Source organism: Triticum aestivum, chromosome 6A, assembly GCF_018294505.1.
Source record: "Triticum aestivum cultivar Chinese Spring chromosome 6A, IWGSC CS RefSeq v2.1, whole genome shotgun sequence".
NCBI lineage: Eukaryota > Viridiplantae > Streptophyta > Magnoliopsida > Poales > Poaceae > Triticum > Triticum aestivum.
Genome location: NC_057809.1, coordinates 319,074,411 through 319,090,809, shown reverse-complemented (window position 1 = coordinate 319,090,809; position 16,399 = coordinate 319,074,411).

Below are 16,399 nucleotides of genomic sequence, written 5' to 3'. Positions count from 1 at the left end.
AAGCCCCCGAGTGGGAGGATCGCTCACCACTCGGTAGGATTTTCAGATACTTAGGCGAGTACTGGACTGCAGCTAAGCCCCCAAGTGGGAGGGTCGCTCACCACTCGGTAGGATTTTCGAATACTTAGGCGAAACGGGTTCGCAGCTAAGCCCCCGAGTGGGAGGCTGGCTCACCACTCGGTAGGATTTTCTAATACTTAGGCGAAACGGGTTCGCAGCTAAGCCCCTGAGTGGGAGACTGGCTCACCACTCGGTAGGAAATTATTTTTACAAACTTAGGCGAAGCAGATTCGCAGCTAAGCCACACACTGGGGGATTTCTCACGCAAACAAAAACAATAACAATCACTGGGAAAGTTATAATGCTCTTGTCTTTGATAAATAAACTACAGGATTTTTTCTTATTACATCTCATCCGAGTGAGAATTCAAGTATAAAAGGGGCGGAGTAGCTCCGCATTCCAGGCTCGTGGCTCATCAATCTGGCGATCAACATTGTAGAGGTGGTACGCTCCATTGTGGAGGACTCTGGTGACTATGATGGGGCCTTCCCAAGTAGGAGCGAGTTTGTGTGGTTTCTGCTGATCCACTCGGAGGACTAAGTCTCCTTCTTGGAAGGCTCGACTCTTCACATTTCTGGCATGGAATCGACGCAAGTCTTGCTGGTAGGTGGCCGATCGGATCATGGCCATTTCTCTTTATTCTTCCAGGAGGTCGACCGCGTCCTGCTGGGCTTGTTCTGCTTCATCTTGAGAGTAGAGCTCGACTCAGGGGGGCGTTGTGAAGCAGGTCATTCAGCAAGATTGCTTCGGCTCCGTAGACTAGAAAGAATGGGGTTCTTTCGGTCGATTGGTTTGGGGTTGTCCTCAATCCCCAAAGAACTGATGGAAGCTCGTCGACCCATGCTCCTGCTTCGTGTTTGAGATCGCGCATCAATCGAGGTTTCAGTCCTTTGAGAATTAAGCCGTTCGCTCTTTCCGCTTGTCCATTCGACTGGGGTGAGAGACTGAAGCATAGTCGACTCGTGTGCCCTGAGAGGCGCAAAAGGTCCTCAATTTGTTGGAATCGAAGTTTGACCCATTGTCAGTGATGATGCTATGCGGAACTCCATATCTGAATATCAACTCTCTGGTGAAACTGATAGCAGTGCAAGCATCAAGAATCTTGATAGGCTTAGCTTCAATCCATTTGGTGAACTTGTCGATTGCTACTAGCGCATGAGTGAAGCCGCTCCTACATGTTCTCAGTGGTCCAACCATGTCCAGCCCCCAAACAGCGAAGGGCCAGACGAGTGGAATGGTTTTTAGGGCTGACGCAGGCTTGTGCGACATATTGGAGTAATATTGACATCCTTCACATTTGTCGACTATCTCTTTCGCCATTTCATTCGTTCATGGCCAGTAGAATCCCGCTCGGTATGCTTTAGCCACAATGGTCCGAGAAGACGCATGATGACCACAGGTCCCCGAGTGGATGTCATCAAGGATCATTTGACCTTCTTCTGGTGTAATACACTTCTGACTGACTCTAGTCGCGCTTTCTCTATATAACTGTCCATTTATGACTATAAACGCCTTGGATCGACGGACGATCTGTCGAGCCTCTTCTTCATCCTCTGGGAGCTCTTTCCTTAGGATGTACGCGATGTACGGTATTGTCCAGTCGGGAGTGATGACCAAGACTTCCATGATCAGGTCGACCACAGCTGGAACTTCAACTTCAGTCGGATGCATGGCACCTTTTGGCTGCAGGGCTTCTTCAGTGAAGGGATCCTCCTGAACTGATGGTGTGTGGATGTGTTCCAAAAACACATTGCTGGGAATGGCTTATCTTTTGGAACCTATTTTTGCCAAATCATCAGCTGCTTGATTTTTCAGTCAGGGTATGTGATGAAGTTCTAACCCCTCGAATTTCTTCTCCAGCTTTCTCACTGCATTGCAATAACCAGTCATGGCTGGACTTCTGACGTCCCACTCCTTCATCACCTGATTAACCACCAAATCTGAGTCGCCATAGACCATGAGGCGACGGACGCCGAGTGAAATGGCCATGCGCAACCCATATAAAAGTGCTTCATATTCTGCCTCGTTATTGGAGGAATAAAAGTGGATTTGAAGAACATATCTGAGCTTATCTCCTCGGGGGGATACCAACACCACCCCGGCAGCAGAACCATTCAACATTTTGGAACCATCGAAGAACATGGTCCAATGCTCCGAGTGAACCTGAGTCGGTAGTTGCTGTTCAATCCACTCGGCGACGAAATCTACTATTGCCTGGGACTTGATAGCTTTGTTTGCCTCAAACTTGATATATAGAGGAAGGAGTTCAATCGCCCATTTAGCCACTCGACCAGTTGCATCTCTGTTATGCAGGATCTCTAACAATGGAGCATCGCTGACGACTGTAATGGAATGATCAGAGAAGTAGTGAGCAACTTTCTTTGTGGTCATATAAATCCCGTATACAAGCTTCTGATAATGAGGATATCTTTGCTTCGACAGGGTCAAAACTTCAGAAATATAATATACTGGGCGCTGAACTTTGAAGGATTTTCCTTCTTCTTCCCACTCGACTGTAAGTATCGTACTGACGACTTGTCCCGTGGCTGCGATCTAAAGCAGCAAAGGCTCCTTGCTGATTGGGGCAGCAAGCACCGGCTGGGTGGAGAGCAGAGCTTTGAGCTCTGCAAACGCTGCATCAGCTTCAGGAGTCCACTCGAACTTGTCTGACTTCTTCATCAATTGGTAAAGAGGCAATGCCTTTTCACCGAGACGAGAGATGAATCGACTTAAAGTGGCCAAGAAACCAGTAAGCTTTTGGACGTCATGCACTCGCACAGGACTTTTCGTTCGGAGTATAGCATCGACTTTTTCCGGATTTGCGTCGATTCCCCGTTCGGAAACGAGGAAACCGATTAACTTTCCGCCAGGAACTCCGAATGTGCACTTTGATGGATTAAGCTTGATGTGATACCTCCTGAGGTTGGCAAAGGTTTCAGCAATGTCAGTCAGCAGGTCGGAACCCTTCCATGACTTGACCACAATATCATCCATGTATGCTTCCACATTCCGACTGGTTTGAGTGAGCAAACACTTCTGAATCATCCTCATGAATGTGGCTCTGGCATTCTTGAGGTCGAATGGCATGGTAACATAACAGAAGCACCCGAATGGAGTGATGAAAGCTGTTTTGATCTTGTTAGGCCCATACAGACGGATCTGATGGTACCGGAATAGGCGTCTAAAAAAGACAGTCGCTCACATCCCGTAGTCGAGTCGACTATCTGGTCGATGCGGGGGAGAGGAAAATGATCTTTCGGGCATGCCCGATTGATCTGTTTAAAGTCAATGCACATGCGAAGTGACTTGTCCTTCTTGGGGACCATGACAACATTGGCGAGCCACTCGGAGTGGTAGATCTCTCAGATGAACTCCACTGCTAAGAGTCGAGCCACCTCCTCGCCGATAGCCTTTCTCTTCTGGACGGTGGACCATCGGAGATGTTCTTTGACTGGTTTTATTTTTGAGTCTACTCGTAGGCGATGCTCAGCCAGCTCCCTGGGAACACCTGGCATGTCAGAAGGCTTCCATGCGAAAATGTCCCAGTTCTCACGGAGGAACTGGATGAGCGCTTCTTCCTATTTGGAGTCGAGTGTTGTTGAGATATGAGTTGGAGCAGCACTGGGATTGGTTGGGTGGTATTCCTGGCTCGCAATAAATCACTCGGGTCTGCAGTCTTCTGGTATTCCTGCAGCTCCACCACTGCCATCTGAGCATCAGCGATCTTTGAACCTTTCTGAAAACATTCTTCTACTTTCTTCCGATTGCCCGTAATAGTGATCACACCTTTGGGGCCAGGCATCTTCAATTTGAGATACACATAACATGGTCGGGCCATGAAGCGTGCATACGCCGGCCTGCCCAAAATGGCGTGATAAGCACTCTGGAAGTCTACAACTTCAACCGTCAACTTTTCTTTGCGGTAATTCTTGGAATCACCGAAAACCACATCAAGAGCAATCTGGCCGAGTGATTCAGCCTTCTTCCCAGGAATGACTCCATGGAAACTCATGTTGCTGGTACTAAGTCTGGACATTGGAATGCCCATTCCTTTCAACGTCTCAGCATATAGTATGTTCAAACCACTGGCACCATCCATTAAGAATTTGGTCAGTCGAGTGCCTTCAACAACTGGGTCGACCACCAAAGCTTGCCTCCCAGGGGTGGCAATGTGCGTTGGGTGATCGGACCGGTCGAATGTGATGGCAGTCTGAAACCATTTCAGATAACTGGGTGTCACCGGAGCAACCATATTCACCTCTCGGTTGATAACTTTGAGTCGACTTTTGCTTTCAACATCAGCAAAAATCATCAGGGTGGAATTGACTTGGGGGTATCCATCATCACTATCTTCCTTGTCCTCAACTTTGTTCGACTCCTTTTCCTTATCTTTGGGCTGCTTGCCCTGGAACTGCTGGGTCAAGAGTCGACACTGTCGAGTGGTATGTTTTGGGTAAATGAAATTACCCTCTTCATCTTTCTTGGTGTGGATGTGACATGGCAAATCCAACACATCATTTTCGTCTTGGTCTTTAACTTTCTTGGGGTTCCAAGGTCCTTCGGGTTTCCCCTTAAACTTTCCTTGAGTCACAGCCAAGGCTTCCCCAAGAGCAACTGGCTTGGCCTTCCGCTTCTGTTTCCGATTGGAATTTCCTCCGGTTTCTTGAGCGACTGGCTTGAGCTTGCCACTCCTGAGTCGATCCTCATATTCACCATTAGCGTACTTGGTGGCAATCTCCATCATCCAATTCAAAGACATATCTCCAGTTCGACCGAATTTCAGATTCAGTTCTCTATACTTGATGCCTTCTTTGAAGGCACAGACTGCTTCGTGGTCAGGCACATTCTCTACAGTGTGATGTAACGTGATCCATCTCTGGATGTAATCCCTCAAAGTTTCATTCGGCTTCTGCATGCAAGACCGCAGTTCCGTAAGCCCTGCTGGTCGCTTGCATGTTCCTTCAAATGGGGTGACAAACACTCGGGTGAGATCTTCCCAAGTGTAAATGTTGTTGGGCGCTAACTAATTCAGCCACGCTCTGGACGAGCCCTCCAACATGAGAGGCGGGTGCTTCATGGCCACTTCATCATTGCCGCCGCCAATCTGGACAGCCACTCGGTAGTCTTCAAGCCAAGTATCGGGTTTGGACTCACCAGTGAACTTACTGACTCTAGTCGCCAACCTGAAGTCGGGAGGAATCACAGCGGCCCTGATGGCTCTACTAAAGCACTCTGGCCCCGAAACATGTACTCTGCTGCTGGTAGGTGCATCTCTGTCGTGACCTTCTCGGTGAGCCCTGTTCCTGTCGACCAAACCTTGAACGAGAATGGATCTCGCATCAAAGCCCGGTTCCCTGGGGTCGACTGGAATCCTTCGCCCAACACTATGAGGGCGCCTGTCATCTTGCCGTCGAGGCGCATACGACCCGCTCCTCGGGGGAGGGGTGGGCACTTGACGTCGATCGTCACGATCAAATCGGTGATCATACTGCTCACGGTTCCCGTACTAATTACGCTGGTCCCCACGTCCCTCATGCCTCGGGGGCAATCTTGGGCTATGGGCCGACTGGACTGTGTCTGCAGCAACGGATCTGCTATGAATCCTGTTATGCGACTGAGAGACAGCGGAATTCTGGTCTCCTGCTGCCCGGAGTAATGCTCTGATCTGCAGCAAGCCTCTGCTAGCCTCCGACTGGGAAGGCTGAATCAACCCTGCTATATGGGCTGCAGCTGCTAAATTCTGAATCAGAGTTTGATATACCTGCGGGGGCGGAAAGAGCTGACGTCGACTGGATTCTGGAACCCGTTGTCACGCACACTCGTCGAGTGCTCGCTGGAGGTTCTCCAGTCAAGTGCGCTCGGCCAAGTTTGCCAGGTGCGCGTCCTCCAAGGCACGAGCCTCGGGGGTTTCTCCAACGATAGGAGTGTGCAGTGCATCCATGTTCAGGCGACGCAGTTCTTCTCTCTGCAGCGACGTGAGAAGCTCGGGGAGATATTCCTCATGGGGACGTGACGGGTCACCTCCACCGGCACCTCCGTCGGTGTGGGGAAAACCGGGAGGACTGGGTGGTCCGTTAACCATCAGAACCTCCGCCGCCGGTCACTGCTGTCGCACTCGGATGGGTCTCTGCGGAGCCATTCGACAGGTCGAACAGGCCGTAGAGGGATTCGTCGGGCTCGATCGCCGTGACATGAGGGGTGGCCAACTGGCGTGCCACCGCATGTCTCACCCACCGCTGAAGTCTGAACCAACGGGAGCGCTTGCACCGGCGGGAAACAGGGAGCGAGGACAGCATAGGAGCCGACTGATAGTGGGTCGACGGTTGCCGCAAGAGGACGCCGCAGACGCACGCGCGAAAGTGCGTCGCCCCGCGGATAGGGAGTGCGTCCACGTCGAGCGGAGCCTCCTGAAGCCAAGCGGAGTCGTCGGCGATGAACGTGAGCGCGCCGAGACGGATCTCGCAGCCCCCCACCAAAACTCCGCCAGAAACCATGATGATTTGGATTGGAAAAGATCGCAACTCCTCCAACAAATCGCTAAAACACCTGCCCCAAGGTGGGCGCCAACTGTCATGGTTCTAAGTCTGACAGTAATGTAGGGGGTAAGTGTGGAGAGGCAAGATCTTAGCTATGGAGAAGTTCATAGCACACGAGGTTTACGAGTTCAGGCCCTTCTCGGAGGAAGTAATAGCCCTACGTCTCGGAGCTCGGAGGTGGTCGACTGGATTATGCGTGTATGAATTACAAGGGTGCGAACCCTTTACACTAAGGAGGGGGGTGGCTTATATAGAGTTCACCTGACCCCTCCGGCCCTCAGTTGTGCAGCGTTTTAGATACATTAAGGTCCGGCGTTACTGGTAACGTCCCTAATAAAGTTCTATGATGACCATAAAAGCTACTTAATAACCGACCATTAGCGTGTGGAGTGCCTTTAGGTCTCCTAGCTGTCGAGTGGTTTGGTCTTGGTCGAGTGTCTTCGAGTCGGTCGAGTGAATCACCTCCAAGTCGATTCAAAGGTGATTTCTTCTAGAGATGTCCTTGGGTAGGGCAGTTGGGACAGGTCCATGACCCTACCCTAGGTACATAGCTTCATCACTACCGGCGTCTTTGAATTCCTGTACATCAGAGTCGACAAGTTTACAAAGTGGCCGGAAGTGGAGCCTGTGAGGATGGTGACTGCACAATCAGCTATCAAGTTCTTGAAGGGATTGGTGTGCCGTTTCGGAGTACCCACCAGAGTCATCACTGACAATGGCACCCAATTCACGAGCTGCGCCTTCATGCAATACATTCAAACCCTCCAAAGAAAGGTTTCATTGGCATCTGTTTCCGATCCCAGAAGCAATGGCCAAGATGAGAAGGCGAACGCTGAAATGCTGTGAGGACTTAACATAAGAACATTTGATAAGTTGCAAAAGTGTGGAAGACACTGGATCAACGAGCTGTTGGTAGTTCTTTGGTCCCTCCGTACGACACCAAATCGAGCTATAGGCTAGACTCCCTTCTCCCTAGTCTATGCGGTAGAAGCAGTGCTCCCCACGAAACTCATATACGGGTCAGCTCGAGTATTTTCCTATGATGAAGTAGAGCAAGAGAATCACTGGCATGACGATGTCGTCCTCCTTGAGAAGAATCATCTCCGGTCTGCTGTACGTGCTGCACGCTACAAGCAAGCCTTGCGTCGCTATCACAGCCACAGGGTCAATGACTAGAGCCTTGAGGAAGGCAATGTTGTCCTTAGGCGTGTTCAATCCTCCAAGGGTTCCAACAAGTTGACGATGAAGTGGGAAGGCCCTTACCGGGTAGTACGAGTCACAAGACCTGGCGTAGTCTGTCTGGAGTCCAAAGTGGCATCAAAATGCAAAAGTCATGGAATATTGAGCATCTTTGCAAGTTCTACCCATAAGGTGTGGCTGGCGGACCCTGCCCCAGCAACCACTCTTTTGTACAAGCCTTGCCAATGCGCATGTAACCCTTTGTACAAAGCCATGTGTAGACCCTCAGCACAGATAATAAAACAAAGTGTTGGCGCCCTAAAAACAACATGCATGCATGGTTAGCTTAGCGTAAGCATGCCATGATCATCTAGAAGAGGTCATATGCTGCTATGTTTTCCCCTAAACTAACTATAGGACTCTAGGCACGGATCCGATACTAGAAATAAGAGACGGAAAGCAAGCTTACATATCGATCCTCTACAAGCCAAACAGATACGTTTCCTTTTATCCATACATGTCTTTGTAAGAAGAAAAATTGTGCTTAAAGAAACCTTATCACCTTCAAAGCATTTTTGCTACCATACTTTGACGCGAACATTGCTTTAGTCAGGAAGGTTCTAGTGGCATTTGGCGAGGAAAGGTTGATAAGGGGCCGGTTCCCTTCCATAATTCTAAAGCCCGACAGGCCAGGTCCCACGGAAACAATGGAAAGCACTGGCAAGATAGCTTGCCGAGGAAACTTTTTTACTTAAAAGTATAGAGGTGTTCCTCCTCTACAAGGATAGGATACAAGCACAAGTACCTAGCAAGGCTTGTCTTTTTCATTAATATGCTGATAAGCAAGTACAGATCTTACAGAGCACAAACATGGATAAAATATATTACATATTTAAGAGTAAAATTTGGCAAGCGCCTACATATATTAGACTAAAAAAATATAAGTGCCCCATAATCCCTTTCTTGACCCTCTCCTCCTAGGAACTACAGTGAGAGGTGAAGAGGGCAAATGGAGTGCTTGGGCAAAAGCCCAACCTAACCCTATCAGGACCCATGGGACAGAGCCTCACAAGACCGGGAGGGTGTACACGAAGGTAATGGATGGAGAGAACAACTAGGCGATGCCCTGGTCACTGCCACCAGGGCCGGCAAGGAAAAATAGTGTGGACATCGGCAGGAAGGACGACGCCAGAGTCCACGAGGAAGCCTTCCGAGGTCCGGCTGGAAGACTGCTGGAGGAGGCGAAGGCACAACCCACACCCAACACCCCAGCAAATCGCCTAGCCGGGGAGGAGATGCAGATCCAGATGGTCGTGCCGCCATCTTACGGTGACGGTGCGGCTGGTGTTTAGCCCGAGTCGGACTGATCGCCCTCCCCACTGGCTCCACCGTCATTATCATCACTTTTAAGGATGGCAATTTTACCCATGGACATGGATATCCAAGGATATCCGACCTGAATGGACAAGGTCTGGATATGCTTTTGTGTCCATGGACGACGCCCAAACCTGACCCAATTGCTCGTGGGTAGGGCATGGATATAAATTGTACCCGTGGATATATCCAAACCCGACCTGATAGTGTGACTTAATGGCCCAAAATCTGCTATCCCAACCCCACAGTCACATGTCCCACTGCAATTTTACACTTTGTTATCTAAAATATGTAAGAGAAATTGCACAATCTCCACCGTAACTTTTATTAGTTGACATTCAATCCCCTCTGTAACATACTCCAAAGCCCCTTCCCTTATTTTTATCTCCTTCTTAAATGAGTTGTCATTCACAACTATTTGAAAAATACTAAATGACCTTAGCTTGTAAGCGGATGTAGATTTACCATAAGTTGATGTTTAGCATAAGTAAGGCCTGGCTTGCCACCAGGTGAAGAATGGAGGAGCTTATGTTAAAACTGTGTTATGTGTAATTTATATTTCTTGAGTGGACCCAATGGATATCTAGTGGGTATGGATATCCATCGGGTTTGGACATGGACACAATTTATCACCCATGGATTTTTTTCGTGGATGGACAAAGACTATCTTCATGGATATGGATATGGATATGGATTTAATATTGTTCGACCCGATCCAAACGCGACCCACTGCCATCCTTAATCACTATCCTCCTCGTCGCTATCACTCGAGGAGCTTTCATCATCAGTCGAGCTCTCCACGTAGCACCCTAAGCAAGCAACTGAACGCCCGAAGACCTCGACGGAGAGCAAGGTGGCGTCCATTAAGTTGAAATGAAGAATGTGCCCCGCCACCAAGCTATGGGCACGAGCGAAAGTCTTCCAGCCACGCCGCAGAAGCATGACATGAGGTGCATGGAACTCTACGCCCGCCCGCATGCTGCCATTACAACAACCCCTCATGTGCAGCCTTAGACCCAGTGGTTATTCAACCTCCATCACCCTTGCGAATGGAGATGGGAGCCGAAGGCGACTGTGTGGGGGCCCGTGCAGCTTGATGATGAACTCCAATGGTCAGTCCCCAATGTGACCTTCGTTTGGACCCAGGGCAACTGGAGGGGGAGTGATCAAGACAATGCTCCTCCCTCCTCATCCCCGAGCACCACGGCGGCCGCGTCCTCGTCCTCTACCGCCTCCTCTCACGCCGGGCTCTACAACCGCATCCTGAGTGGGAGGAGGGAGGTGTTTTCATGAGGAAACCCTAGGGTGCCACGACCTCTCCCCCTTGCCATGGTGGAGAGAATATACCAGAAGAAAGAAGTAGAAGGTGGGTGTGAGCATGCAGCTCTCCCGTGTCACATTTTATAGGTGAATGGGGCCGGGGGCTGGCTCCTCACCCAGTGGGAAACCACCCTGCTCCGCCAATCCGACTCCTCTATTTCACGAACATCGCACCAAATCAAGACCGACCTCCTAAGACAATCTGTGGCGCCTGGCTTTCTTCCATGGCACTCATTTCCACGCCCTCCGCGTCCACCACCAACCCGGCACAATGCATGGAGCATACATGGCGGAAACTCCAGGAGCGGGGAAGCTAGTGGAATGGAAGTTATTGCCCCATCATGTAGGACGTGGGTAGCCCACAAATCGTGGTTTAAAAAACCTCCACCAAATGTCTTTGAGAAATCAAAGGGCGAACAAGATCAAGCCAGAGAGTTAGCTCTTTGAGAAATCAAAGGGCAGATCAACAAGACCAAGATAAGCCAAAGGAACATGATATCATGAAGGAAAAACCACCCTTGCTGGGAAGGCGAGCCTGGTCAGGTCCAGGCTTCAACAAAGACAAGTCCCAAGATTCCCCCGGGAGGCTTGCCGGTGCCGCCAAGGGCAAGTAACCCCACCAAGACTCCACTGCTCCACAGCACAGTGATGCAAGTCACTTATCAGTGCGGTGTCGAGCCCTCAAATGATTAAGTGGTTGTCATTTGACACGTGGCAACCATTTGGAAAGGAGATTCGTCCTATATGACACCCGTCTAGAGGCATCTCATGCATACAGATAAGAAGGTAGTTGAGTGGCTCGGTAAGCTTGCCGAGCTGCCTCCTCAGTGTGACACCTAGAAATGCATTTAATGCACTTTGTCCAAACTCTCAGAGTTAGGTATGATAGCACTATGGCTGTCTAATCAGTAGATAATGACTGATCTGCCACTGTGGTAACAGCTTAGCCTATAAAAGGAGGGCCATGGCAACCTAAGAGAGGATTCAGACCCTTGTACACCCTTATGCGTGTAGCTTCCGTCCTTGAGGCAACCTTGCTGGGCTTGAGCATTGCACGTCCACCATGCTCCTCCCATCAATCCACCAAAGCAAGAGTAAGGTTTTACGCTTCCTAGTGGTCCGAACATGGGTAACAACCACCAGTGTCACCCTTGTCGTGCTGCTTCATGGTATCCGCTCTTTGTGCAACACGCCCTTCCCCCTTGACGAACCACAAGGGGCTGATGGCCGCATAGGTGATCATGTTCCACCACGACAGAGGAACTTCACCGAACAACATATGCGATGCAGAGATGATCGAGTTATATATATTGAAGATGTGTACACATGAAGGTTGGTGTGAATGAGTTGACCCCTTGAAAATTATTGCTAACGTGAAGCAATTGGTTATGTGTTCGTTCAAAGAAAATTGACTGGAGTTGAGAATGTCGAAGGCGACATGAAGACGTAACTTTCATTTTGTTATTCTTCTTCTCTTTATTGAGTCATATGAGATTTGTACTATTAAGAGGGGTATGGGTTCTAGAAGCTTAGATAGCATGTGATGCTTAGCCCAAACCTATGCAATACTGAGAGGAATCTCTTTATGCTCTGAATGGTTACATGTCAGCACAATACATATTTCTTCGATGCTACATAGATATCTTTTGGACTAAGGAGTTAGAATTTCTTGCTCTGCAAGGAATGTTACCATTGTGCTCAAGTTCCGACCATTGAACTTGTGTAGGTCGTCCATTGGCTAGCCCGCATGTCCAATTTGGTAATTTCCCTTCAGGAAAGGTTGTGGCTTTAAATAGCTCCCGCCTCCAACATTGTCTGTTGGTTGCTTTGCTTCAGATTTTTGAGAAGATTGATTGAGCATCCTCTCTCCGAGAGATTGAGTTTAAAATCCACCATGAGAAAACCAAGAGCCAAAACTTAGATAGTGGTTGAGCATCACAGTAGTTCTTAGTTAGAGTTATTGTACGCATTACTTTTGAGAGCTACGTACTATTTAGACGGATAGGTGTTGGCTCAAGTATTGAAGAGTTGTTCTCTTCATGGAGCAAGATCTTCAACAACGAAGAGTAATTGTGGTTTGCGAAGTAAGTCTATCAAAGTTTTGGAGATCGCCGATAAGTATCTACCATGAGTTAAATCAAGTGGACTCTGATCAGCTCCTAGTTGAAGTAGAAAATGATGGAGAGAGGTTTGCTCCTGTGTTCAATCACATGTCCCTCCAACCAGACTTAGTCCTTTGGAAGAAGGGAGAACTATTTTACCAAATTCATATGTGTCCATCGAGCACCATTAGATCAATTTATTACTCTGCATTTCCTTCAGTAGTTATCCTTCATGCTCTATGACAATAGTGTATCTGACCTTTTATTGATCATTTATCATTAGCTCTTAATATGTTTATCATTTGTTGCTTGATTAGCTACCATGCACTTTTACTGCAAATTCCATTCATGTAGCTTTTGCTTCAGTTTTCATCTCTAGTTTTCCCTCATGTTGCTGCACCTAGGAGTGTATTGTTTTACCATCGTGATAGTTAAGCTAGTTCTCTACTTTGCTTCAATTATCATCGTGTCCTCTTTCGGAAGGTTTGTCCCTCAGTTGGATAATTGGTTACTTACTTATCTACCAAGTCTTTTATGCTACTGCATTCGGGTTCAATTCAAAACATTCACAAGATTTTTTGAATCTCCCACTCACCCTCTCTTGTCGATATACTCTCGGTTCTAACACCGGCGTATTGACAACTAACCATTTTTGTAACCTAGGTACCCTTGGTGCATATATAAGCCAACAGGTTTAATCTTTAGTGGTACGATTATCTGCCTTAGGTTTTCGAAGACCATCATACAATCTCGAGGTATATCATCTTGTACTTTGTACTCCATCACATTAATACATTCAAAGCATGACATAGGGTTTTACTTCTTTGAGAGGGCGTGAACCTGGGTGACGGCATCCTCGTGATGTAGGGTGGAACCATAATGGTTGATCTTTTTACACTTGGAGGGAGGAAGAGAGGCAAATCAAGAGAAACACAAGATGAACACTCAAAGAGACAAGATCCAATCACACATATGCTAAATCCACATACACATAAGGAGATACAAGATCCAAAGTCAATACAATAGGATAAAAGGGTAGCTGGTTCATCCCAATCCTTTAAGGAGAGTGGTCTTAAATCCTAGATGGTTCTTCTCTTGAAGGGGTGTTGAATCAACTTGGGGCTCTTCTCATATCAAGGTTTTGAACTCCATGGGAGTAGGGTAAGTAGATGAGCAGAGCTCTATCTCGATGAGATCTAAACTTTGCTGGCCCTAGAGGGATGTGGGAGAGGTATATATATAGTGCTAGTACAAGATGGGACGAGTTGGAGGCGTACATGGTTTAGGGTGCAAACAAGGGTCGGATGTCTGGGTTGGGGCTGGATGCCTGGGCCTTCAAGACGAGATGATGTCCAGGGTCACAGCTAGATGTCCAGGCTGGCTTCGGTTCGATGATGTAGGTGTCGGTGTCAAAACCGGCCGATCTCGGGTAGGGGGTCTCGAACTGTGCGTCTAGGCCAGATGGTAACAGGAGGCAAGGGACACGAAGTTTTACCCAGGTTCGGGCCCTCTCGATGGAGGTAAAACCCTAGGTCCTGCTTGATTAATATTGATGATATGGGTAGTACAAGAGTAGATCTACCACGAGATCAGAGAGGCTAAACCCTAGAAGCTAGCCTATGGTATGATTGTTGATGTGTATGTTGTCCTACGGACTAAAACGCTCCGGTTTATATAGACACCGGAGAGGGTTAGGGTTACATAGAGTCGGTTACAATGGTAGGAGATTTGAACATCTGTATTGCCAAGCTTGCCTTCCACGCCAAGGAAAGTCCCTTCCGGACATGGGACGGAGTCTTCAATCTTGTATCTTCATAGTCCAGGAGTCCGACTGAAGGTATAGTTCGGCTATCTGAACACCCCCTAATCCAGGACTCCCTCAGTAGCCCCTGAACCAGGCTTCAATGACGACGAGTCCGGCGTGCAGATTGTCTTCGGCATTGCAAGGTGGGTTCCTCCTCCAAGTACTTCATAGAAGATTTTGAACACAAAGATAGTGTCCGGCTCTGCAAAATAAGTTTCCACATATTGCCATAGAGAGAATAATATTCACACAAATCTAATCTTCTGACGTACTCCGTAGTGTGACATCACACCACGGCCAAGCTTTTATTCGAACCGTTCTACTGTTCCATCTTAGCACGTTATGCGAGGCGGTTTCCTTGGCACGTCTTGTTAAAGCAGAGATCGTGTCCCCTTATTCTGGGATTCTCATCAATACGGGTGTGGGTAACCCTACCACGCCATTGACTATGGCGCTTGGAGATAAGCGAGTTTTACCAGGCTGGTGGGGACACGTAGTTGCGTCCACCCATATAAGGGGATAAGGTTCCACCTTTTCACCCACGCCTTCTTCCTCCTTCGCCTATCCATTCTTGCGCACTCGAGCTCCAGCGCCCAAGTCTGCACTACCACCTCAACCTTCTCCAGTCATGTCCGGAGCGGGAGGCAAGTGGATGGTCTCCTCCGTCACGGAGGGACACATCAAAAAGCTGAGGAAGGCCGGATATCTGGCTAGCGACATCGCGCACCGGCTTCCCAAAAAGGGGCAGCTCATCCCCACTCCTAGGCCCCATGAGAGGGTGGTATTCCTCCCCCATTTCCTCCGCGGACTGGGCTTCCCTCTGCATCCATTTGTCCGGGGGCTCATGTTCTACTATGGCCTGGATTTCCACGATCTGGCCCCGAACTTCATCCTCAACATCTCGGCGTTCATCGTCATGTGTGAGGCGTTCCTCTGCATCCGCCCCCATTTCGGCCTATGGCTTAAGACTTTCAACGTCAAGCCAAAGGTGGTGCGCGGCAGCCAGGCGGAGTGCGGCGGTGCCATGGTTGGCAAGATGGCCAACGTCCTGTGGCTCGAGGGCTCCTTTGTGGAGATCCTGAAGGGGTGGCAATCATGGTGGTTTTACGTCACCGAGCCGCGCGATGCCGAATGGGTCGCACCCCCTGAGTTTCGATCCGCCCCCCTACGCGCCTCACCTCCTGGAAGGAGACAGGCCTATCTTGGGGTAAAAAAGGAGAGCTGACCGGACTCCAAACATGCATCCAAACCCTGGCAGACAAGAAGCTCAAGCTTGTCAACGTAGTCAAGGTTATGCTCATCCGCCTGATCCTCCCGTGTCAACGATGGGCCTTCAATCTGTGGGAGTTCGACCCGGCGCAGCATCAAACTCTAAACAGGCTCTTCGACACGACATATGAAGATGCATCGAGGATGCTTTTCAAGGGCGCCGAGGCTTCAGTGCGCAGCGTCACGCGCTCGCGGTAAGCTGTTTTTTTCTTTTACAGGGTATCAGTTTTCCATAGTTTGACTCTATGCGGGATCTAAGCTCCCTTTCCTCTGACAGGATTGGCAGGTGACGTCCGGACAGATCAACTGTCCGGCCCCTTTGCCCGAAGGCCCAGCAATGCTCGCTTGGCGAGGCTGCTGGTTCCGGCGCCCAATGTGGCGCCGGAGTAGAAGGCCACGAAAAGGGCCACGGGGACTCGAAAGAGCACCCGGTGCCAGGAGGTGTCGGATTCATCATCCGACGGTCCCGAAGCGCCTTCCTCTCGCGAAGACGAGGAGGAAGAAGAAGAAACCTCTTCCACTCCAGCGGGAGGAGAGAAGAAAAGGAAGGCCGCCCTCCCTGAGGAGGCCGGAGGGTCCAAGAAGGGGAAAACCCTTCGGACTACTCCGCCGATGCTGACGACGGCGGAGATGAGTGGCAGCCCAGGACCAAGCCCCTGGCAAAATCGTAAGTATCCGGATACCGGAGTAATTCATAGTATTCATTTATTGCACAGCTTTCCCTTATGTCGAATTTGCTTATGCAGCCCACCCAA